Source organism: Megascapheus bottae, chromosome 1 (genome assembly GCF_031878675.1).
Source record: "Megascapheus bottae isolate mThoBot1 chromosome 1, mThoBot2.hap1, whole genome shotgun sequence".
NCBI classification, from domain to species: domain Eukaryota; kingdom Metazoa; phylum Chordata; class Mammalia; order Rodentia; family Geomyidae; genus Megascapheus; species Megascapheus bottae.
Genome location: NC_143509.1, coordinates 76,782,626 through 76,792,635, shown reverse-complemented (window position 1 = coordinate 76,792,635; position 10,010 = coordinate 76,782,626).

Below are 10,010 nucleotides of genomic sequence, written 5' to 3'. Positions count from 1 at the left end.
AGTAAGCTCTTGAGATATCCTGGTTGTGTCCAGTGCCAAGGAGTCATATGCAAATTAAAATATTGACTAAGGTTTTTTCCACTAAACTAGGACTTCTAGATTTCTGAGGGCTGCTTTTTCAGATTGAACTTCCACATTTAGAAAAGAATGTAGGTTCTCTCCAGTATATGTAAGGATATGGTCTAACAATCGAGTGTACAAGACAGTCCAAGCAATTGAAATTATAATCTATTCTATCACAGAGGAACAAAGAAAAGGTGACTTAGGAATTGATAAAGAGTTAGGAGTGAAGGATTACAGCTGCATGTTCGAGCTTGTATATTTTGAGATATTTGAACATAAGTTGGGAGATGTAAAAATAGTAACAGATGTAAACTAACAGGAGTATAAATCATTAATAATGCATTTACTATATCATTTTATCTACAATATTATTTAAGTCTTCAGATCTTCAGGTCATTTGCCTGCAGTCATGGGTGTCAGGCCAAATATAAGCATAAGTGTTAGGAGCTAAAAATATATAGCCAAGTAGGTACAAAATGTATCAGCTCAAAGCTAACTTCTTTGTCCTCAGCACTTGTGCTCCATGATGCTCCAACTTTCATACCACATCACTTTTGAGGATGGCACTCTTTACAACTCAAATGCTGTCAGTGTATGATATGCCTGAAGTTCCGTTCAGTAGTCCAGTTTTCTTTCTCCATCTTCACTGACATAATAGTAGTTTAGTTGGGAACTGGTATAAGGAATCTGAAGGTGATACAGAACAAAAAGAGCCATCTGTTTTCAGTCTTTAGATTAAGCCATCCACAGAATGAATTGCAAGTTTGTGTCAATTCTTCCCTCACTTCTAAAAATAGCCTATCTTTCTTGCTAGAGCAATGTGTGTGTGTGTGTGTGTGTGTGTGTGTGTGTGTGTGTGTGTGTGTGTATGCAATTTTATGATGCTTAATGAACTTGTTTATATTCACCTATTAGCATGATTTACTTTCTGGCTCACAAATTTCTTTGTGGACTAATGTTGGTCTTCCAAAAAGCACATACTCAAATATGATTCCGGATCCCAGACATTCATTGGGAGTCATGATAGACAAAGTAGATGGGAAAAAGGGCATGAATATGTGCATAAGTCATGACATTTATGAAAGCTGAGAGGGACAGAAAGAATTAAGAAAGAAGAAAATTCAGATAGAAAATGCTATGTTTTACTATTCTATAACTTTAGTAAGTGCTGTGGTAAACTCAAACAAGCAGCCCTATGATTCCTCTTGCTAACTTGTCACCTAGCACCAATTCCTGCTGATCACAGATAGTACCTTGAATGCTAGCTAGAATAAATCAGAAGCTCTGCATATGCTACATGAATTAATTATTTTAATGAGTGACACTGAATGAAAATAGTAACTTGTGTTGGCTCTCTTGCTTGTATTTTATCCTAGGGGACTTTATTGGCTTTCGCTTGGATTTTATAGCCAAATGAGTATGTTGAAAGACAAATGGTAAGGAAGAAGGTAACTGACTTGTACAAACTTCAGTTTCACTGGGGTTTTGTATTCCCCTATAATGCATATATTTGACACTATGTAAAAGTATCTATCTGTTTACTTTCCTTTTCTTCCTCAAGAAAACTTAATTAAGAATTTGTATTTACCTCCTGCTGTCTCATGACAAATAATGAAATATATTTGTTATTGTTAGTTATTTATATTCTCCTTTTGCAGAAGGAAAATTAGCCAGAAAATAACACTATTGTAACAATACAAATGCCATACACCTATTGCTGTATTATGAATTAATGTTTCAAACAATGAATGCTCTTAATTATTTTTCAGGAATGTTTCCAATTAAGCCAAATCTCTTTTATTTAAATAATGCAGGCAAATGTTCTTTGAATTTTCTGTTATTTTGCATTGAATTGATGGGATATGTTTCAATTAAGTTTGACTTAACAAAACTATAAAAAGAACATGCTACTTCTTTCCACATTATTTCATTTTTATTTAAATATTGTCTTTAATTTTGAAAGATGCAGAAAAATACTTAGTATAAGTTGAATATTATATGAAATGAGTCTTCCTACTAATTTTCAGTATTTTTCTATGTGTATAGTTGTGATATAATTTGCATTTTAAATACAAATATTCATAAATGTGTATTTATTTGAAGATAGTTAAATAGTTGTTTACCATACATAACATTGATAAACATTGTTAGCTTAAATGATAAATTGTATGAATATGTTGTCAGGGCAATTCTGACGTGATAAAGCATATGTTCTTTACATTCATTCATCCATTGTTATATAGTGAGATTCTAAGCAAGAAAATTGTATTCATGGCAGGAGGAAACCATTCAGCAAGAATACAGATCAGGGATTTGGAGGGAAGCAGAGCAATCAAGGAAAAACGGGGTAGATCATTTGTGGACAGATTAATAAAGGAATATTTACAAAGATATACACAGTGTCTTGTTTCAAAGTATACAGTGCTATCCAAGAACTACTAACAACAAATTCCACCTTGTTTCCCCCTTAGCTTACATAGAAAAGAGTTCCATTTATAGACAGAGTGAAGTTAGGGTGAAAAGATGACCTACTAAGACTTGGAATTCTTGATTATGGACTCAATTGAGATCTTACTCTCACAAAAAGAAAGCTTGGATAGAAAAATTATTGAAGTTTCATATATCTAGCTCCTAATATTCTCCTCACTGTCATTTCCAACTGAAAGTCAGGACCAAGGATGCTGATGTCCGTAAACATCCATCTGGATAGACATCCAGAGCTAACTGGATGAGGGTGCATTAAGGACCTAAAATCCAGCTGTACTGTATTGCATTCCCATCCCAGAACACTGCTTGCTCTGTCTGAAAAGTGTTCAAGACAAGTAGTGTTAAAATTGTGATTTTTCTCATCTTAATGTTGCCATGTCTATTTATTTTCTAAAACTGATAAGAGAAGTTTAGCTGAAACAAATAGTCCAATAGTAGTAAGAGGCTGGAAATCATGATGTCATTGGTTTTTTGTTCCACATAGAGGCAACCACTCTTCAACTGATAGTGACATTACAAGGTATTCGTGTGCTGGGCAGCAGATTCATTCTAGCATGCTTCCCAGCGATTGCAGCCATTTGATAAGTAACTCCATATGGACTTGGTCTGAAGCACTAAATCACTGTGTCTCCTTCATGCCAAGCACTGATTTATTTCACTGTCTTATGCTACAACTCATTGCTACTAGATTTTGGAAAATATACTTGCTTTCCTGAATTACAGCAAAAAACTAATGTATTTTCTGCATGATTTTCCACTGTGCTTGGTATTTTTGTGCATTACCAAATTCATGGCAAACTGTTCTTAATCAGACATCTAGTTATTATCATAGCAGAGTTTGAAGGAACCTCAAAGGTCACACCATCTCACTTCTCACTGCATGCAGCCCATCTCCAAATGATAGTCATATATCTGGATTCTGCTTGAGTAATTCCAATGACAGGAAACTGACTACTTGAGATGCAGCCTTTTCTATGCTTGGCTAGCTTTCATCGCTGAAAGTTCTTCCTTATTCTGAGTGGAAATTTATTAACTCTATTTTCCACATTTTGATCCTAGTCCTATCCCCAGAACACTCAGTTTAAATTTATATTATTTTGTTAACCCTTAGTCTCTACTGTACATGATTCAGAAGAATGTACACTATATATTTTAGTCTTGTCCATCATAATAAGGACATACACCAAGTTTGTTGGATTCTTGTTTTCAAAAGTTAATGACTCCTTTAGTTCCCAATTATTTATAGCAGTCAAAATTAACAATCTCACTAGAATCAGAGCTATAGAACTAAATGTTCTTCAAAAGTATATGTTGTAATGAGTGATTGTTGTCCTTAATTTACTATGTTATCTCTCATCTCTTTTGCTATCCATTGGTTATCTCATATTGTTACAGTATCTCACTTTGTTATCTGATATATTGGATATATTTGTATTTGGTTATTTGAAATTGGATAGGAAGGGGGGAAAACAAGATGAGGGGTGGGGTTGGGGGGGAGGGAAATGGGGACCAAGATATGAGAAAAGGTATCAATGTATGTGAATTAATGCACCTTCTATCTGGCAAATATAATGTAACCCTTAATTACAATAAAAATATATGAAGAGATTTTGGAAGATGGCACCGAGACAATAGGGACACTGCCTAGCTCTCTCTCACAAAAAGAGAGAACCAGGGAGTCCCACGAGCCAATTACCTTAAGAAATCCACAACAACAAACTCAAGAAGCAACGGAGAAGGAATCAAACCGGAAAAGAAATCCAGACAAAGCTTAAATCCAACTTTCTCAAAGAATTCGGAACGCGAGGACCCCTCCCCCACCCCTCGCCGCTGGCTCTGAGATGCAATAGCCGTGGCAGAGGGTGCCGGGATGGGCACCGCCGCAGAAACCTACACAGGACCGGGCCAGCGAGCCGCAGAAGCAGCGGAACCCAGACGCAGAACCAGAACAGCAAGCAGCAGAACCCAAATGCGGAACACAGGTGGCAGCGGGGATCCGAGGGGAGTGAACTCCTCAAAACTGTGGAGCAGCCCACAGCCAAATGAAGAGGCATGTGTAGCGCAGCGGGTCCCCAAACCCATCGGGAAAGCAGAGCTGGTGCCAAGCAACAGAACTTAACTCAGACCCCTCCACCCCGCCTGAGAGCAGGAGCAGGGGGGCAAGGAATTTAGAATCCTGTCCCTTCCCTCAAGAGCCCCCTCCCCCAGGCCATTGACTAGAGACTGACAGGCAGGCTGCGCTAAGACCCAGTACCCCACCAAGGGAGGCAGAGGTGTCCCAGCTCTCACCAGCCCAACAGGCTCCTTTCCCCGGCCTCTGACTGGGAGACTGACTGGTGGGCAGCACTAAGACCCAGCACCCCACCAAGAGAGGAGGAGGTGTCCCAGCCCCCACTTGCCCACCAGGTTCCTCTCCCAGGCTTCTGACTGGAGACTGACAGGTGGACTCTGCTAAGACCCAGCACCCCACCAGGGGAGGTGGAGGTTCACAGCTCCCACCTGCCCACCAGGTTCCTCTCTCAGGCCACTGGGTCTGGAGAGTGGGGGGTGCTGAGACCCTGCCTTACAACAGCGGGTGGGGTGTGTGGGCAAATAGGAGCCAGCATCTGTCCCCCTCAAATCTTGAGCCGGGCATCCTCCAGCTGGGAATCTTGAGCAAGACAGCACCGAGGGGCCCCCCACAGTCACAGACTCCTGGCCAAAGCGGCAGAAACACAGCAGGGAACTGAAGGGCCAACCAGCAGCCAGGCTTGCCTTCTGAGAATCAGAAAGGTGCGGCTCCATCCTTGGAGCCCAAGTCCTCAGCTGGGCTCCCTGGATACTCCCAAACCCCAGACCCTTGGCAGGGGCCCGCCCCTGGAAGCAGCACGGAAAAAAACAACCCTCTGCCCAGCACGCTCAGACTGAAGCTTGCAGATCCATCCCATGGCCTACTGTGAGGCCACTGGTTGGGCTGAGAGCAGCAAAACATAAGTTTTATCTAATACTTTCCAAACTTTGTACTCAGATACGCTACCTGCTTACCAACATAGGTCAGTTATCCTTAGGCTATACCTTTTCTTCATTACTATAATAATCTTACACTCCTACATTATTCCTCTTGTACCTCCCCTATTCTCTCTCATACTATTTTTCTATCTCTGATCCTCTGATCATCTTTCAACCCTTATAATGCACGAATCTCCACTTGATGGCTGTTGAGCAATACTGTATATCTAGGTGTTCAATTATACTCTAGGTCCAGAGGGACTTAAATACAATAGAGATTGGATTGAGAAGCTTACTGTTTTGGTCATAAATCAGTTATCAGCGGTTGGTTGTATTAGACTGGTCTGTAAGTGCACAAAAAGAAAGAGTGATAATACCAATCAAAAATTGTGAACATGTAGTGTCTGCCAGCTAAAGAGGTCTAGGTTGGTTATATCTGAAAAACTATAATCGTGTTTAGTATTAATCTTGCTCCCATTTTCAAATGGGCAGAACAAGAAACTCAAGAAATATGTCAAATCAAAGAATAACATCCCCCACCCAATATAAACAGACAATGGAACAGTCACTGGCAAACCTAGAGGGGAGTCTTCCAAGTGCTATATAAATGCAATTGATAAACATCATTAATGAAAATGTAAAGAAAGAGATAAGGGAGGAAGCCATATCTAAACAAGAGGAAACCATAAACAAGGTGGTAAGTGAAAAAGGAGAAGCCATAAAGGAGGCCATAGTAAAGGTTTTTCAAAGAAAAATGGATGAATTCATAGAATCCACAAATAAAAAGGTGATCGAACTCCAGCAAATGTTCAAAGAAAATAAAGCTACTGAGCTAACCACTCAAATGGAAATAAAGGAGCTAAAGAAATCCACAAATGATCCGAAAGAAGAGATGCAAGGCATCAAAAATGAGCAACTAGTAGCAAGGGAGAGGATGAATAAAGTAGATAGCTTTGATAGCAGGTTAGACAATGCAGAATAAAGAATTTCCGGGGCTGAAGATAATTTAGTTGTTATAGAGAAAGAACAGAAAATGAGTCAATCCAAATCTAGGAAATATGAGAGAGCACTTCAGGAGGTCCAAGATACAATTAGGAAGCCTAATTTAAGGCTAATTGGTATTGAGGAGGGTCTGGAGAAAGAGGTCACTGGTATTGGAAATATACTTCAGGGTATCATCTCAGAGAATTTCCCAAATATCAGGAAGGGCAGGCCCATCCAGGTACAAGAAGCTTTTAGAACCCCAAACAGACCTGACCAGAAAAGAACATCCCACCGCCACAATATAATCCAAACTGGATCAATAGAGACCAAAAAAAGGATCCTAAAAGCAGCCAGGGAGAAGGGATAAATCACCTATGAAGGCAAAACAATCAGAATTACCCCAGACTTCTCAGCAGAGACTATGCAAGCAAGAAGTGACTGGAAGCATATATGTCATGCCCTTAAGTCAAATAACTACCAACCAAGAATGCTGCACCCAGCTAAGCTCTCATTCATAACCGAGGAAACAATAAATACATTCCATTCCAGGAAAAGCTGCAACATTTTGTAGCAACCAAACCAATATTACAAAAAATTCTCAAAGATGTTCTACACATAGAAAACCAACATAAATGCAATACAGAGAAAGAAATGGCACCTAAACATCATAGCATCTAAGTACCACAAGAACTGTCAAGACACAGGCCCTAATAAAAGCTTTTAAAAATGGTAGGAACTAATAAATATCTCTCAATCCTAACTCTCAATATCAATGGACTTAACTCTCCAATTAAACGGCATAGTCTGTCTAGTTGGATCATTCTGATGCCTTCAAGAGACACATTTTACCCCCCAAAACAAACATTTTTTGAAAGTGAAAGGTTGGAATATACTCTATCAAGCTAACAGCCCCCATAAACAGGCTGGAGTTGCCATCCACATATCAGATAAAATAGACTTCAAACTAAAATTAGTGAGAAAAGACAAAGAAGGTTAGTACATACTACTAAAGGGATCTTTCCTCCAGGAAGACATAAGGATCCTAAATATCTACACACCCAATCCCGGAGCTCCGAACTTCATCAAGCAAACTTTACTTTCACTGAAACCATACATAGAACGAAACACAGTGATTGTTGGTGACTTTAACACACCACTCTCACCTATGGACAGATCAACAAGGCGAAAACTCAACAGAGAAACCTTAGAATTGAACAACTCTATAGACCAACTAGATCTAACAGACATCTGCAGAATATTCCACCCAGCAACAACACAATACATGTTTTTTTTCAGCAGCACATGGAACATTTTCCAAAATAGACCACATTTTAGGGCATAAAACAAACCTGGGCAGATTCATAAACAGTGAAATTATTCCCTACATTCTCTCAGACCACAAGGGCATCAAATTGGAACTGAACACCCACCTCCACCAACGAAAACCCACTAACTCATGAAGATTGAACAACACATTGTTGAATCACCAATGAGTAATCGAAGAGATCAGAACAGAAATCCAACAGTTTATGAAATTTAACACTAAGGAACACTCAAAATACCAGCTCCTTTGGGACACGGCAAAGGGTACTCAGAGGAAAATTTGTAGCTCTGAGTACCTACAATAACAAATTGGAAAAATCGCAAACCAACAATTTAATGTGTCACCTTAGGCTCCTGGAAAAGGAGCAACAAACCAACCCTAACCCCACTAGAAGGAAGCAAATTATGAAAATCAAAGCAGAATTAAACGAATTGGAATCCAAAAAAACTATAGAAAGAATCAACAAAACAAGGAGTTTGTTCTTTGAAAGAATTAACAACTTTGACAAACCCTTAGCAAATCTTACCCAAAAAAAGAAGAGAGCATACTGAAATAAACAAAAATCTCAGATGAAAATGGTAATATTGCAACAGAAATTACCAAGATCCAGAATATCATGAGGGAATACTTCTCAAAACGTTACGCCAACAAATTTGAGAATCTAGAAGAAATAGATGAATTCATAGCTAATATTAACATAGCCACAATGAACGAAGAAAAACGAACCCAAATAAACAGGCCTATTTCAAGCACTAAAATAGAAATGGCAATAAGAGACCTTCCACCTAAGAAAAGCCCAGAGTCAGATGGATTCACAGCTGAATTCTATAAGGTCTTCAAAGCAGAGCTCACACCAATATTCCTCAAGCTTTTCAACGAAATTGAAAATGAAGGTTGTTTACCAAACTCATTCTATGAAGCCAGTATAACCTTCATCTCCAAACCAGACAGAGATTCATCAAAGAAAGAGAACTATAGACCTATTTCTTTGATGAACATCAATGCAAAACTTCTCAACAAAATACTGGCCAACCGTCTACAACAACTCATCAAAAAAATTATACATTGTGATCAAACAGGTTTCATCACAGGGAGGCAAAGCTGGTTCAACATACGCAAATCAATTAATATAATTCAACACATCAACAGGAGCATGGACAAAAATCGCATGATTGTCTCAATAGATGCATAAAAGGCATTTGACAAGATCTAACACCCCTTTATGATGAAAGCACTGGAGAAACTAGGAATCCATGGAACATTCCTCAGTATAATAAAGGCTGTGTATGACAAACCCACAGCTAGTATTATGCTTAACGGCGAAAAGCAAAAGCCATTTACTCTAAAATCACGAAGGAGACAAGCATGCCCACTCTCTCCACTCCTCTTTAACAGAGTGTGAGAATTCCTACCAGTGCAATAAGGCAAGAAGCAAGCATAAAGGGGATCCAAATAGGGAAAGAGGAAGTAAAACTTTCCCTCTTTGCAGATGACATAATCCTGTATTTAAAGAATCCTATAGACTCTACTCCCAAGCTCCTTGAGCTGATTCAAAACTTTGGAAGGGTAGCAGGGTAAAAAATTAACCCTTAAAATCAACTGCCTTCCTCTACTCCAACAGTGAGAGGAACGAGACAACTATCAGGAAAGCAACTCCTTTTGCAATAGCCTCAAAGAGAATAAAGTACCTAGGAATTAGCTTAACTAAGACTGTAAAGGACCTTTTTGATGAAAACTTTAAAATCCTGAAAAAGGAAATCAAAGCAAATCTGGGGAAATGGAAAAACCTCCCATGCTCTGGGATTGGAAATTTCGTGAAAATGACAATCTTGCCAAGGGCTATCTACAAATTCAAAGCAATACCCATCAATATCCCAATGTCATTCTTTAAAGAAATAGAAGAGGCAATCCAAAATTTCATACCAAATAATAAAAGACCCCGTACAGCAAAAACCCTTCTTACCCGAAAGAACAGCACAGGAGGAATTTCAATACCAAACTTTAGACTCTATTACAGAGCTATAATTATCAAAACAGCTTGTTCCTGCCACAAGAACAGGCCTGAAGACCAATGGAATAGAACTGAAGACCCAGATATTAAACCACAGACCTATGGCCACCTAATCTTTGAAAAGGGAGCCAAAAAAATGGAATGGAAGAAAGA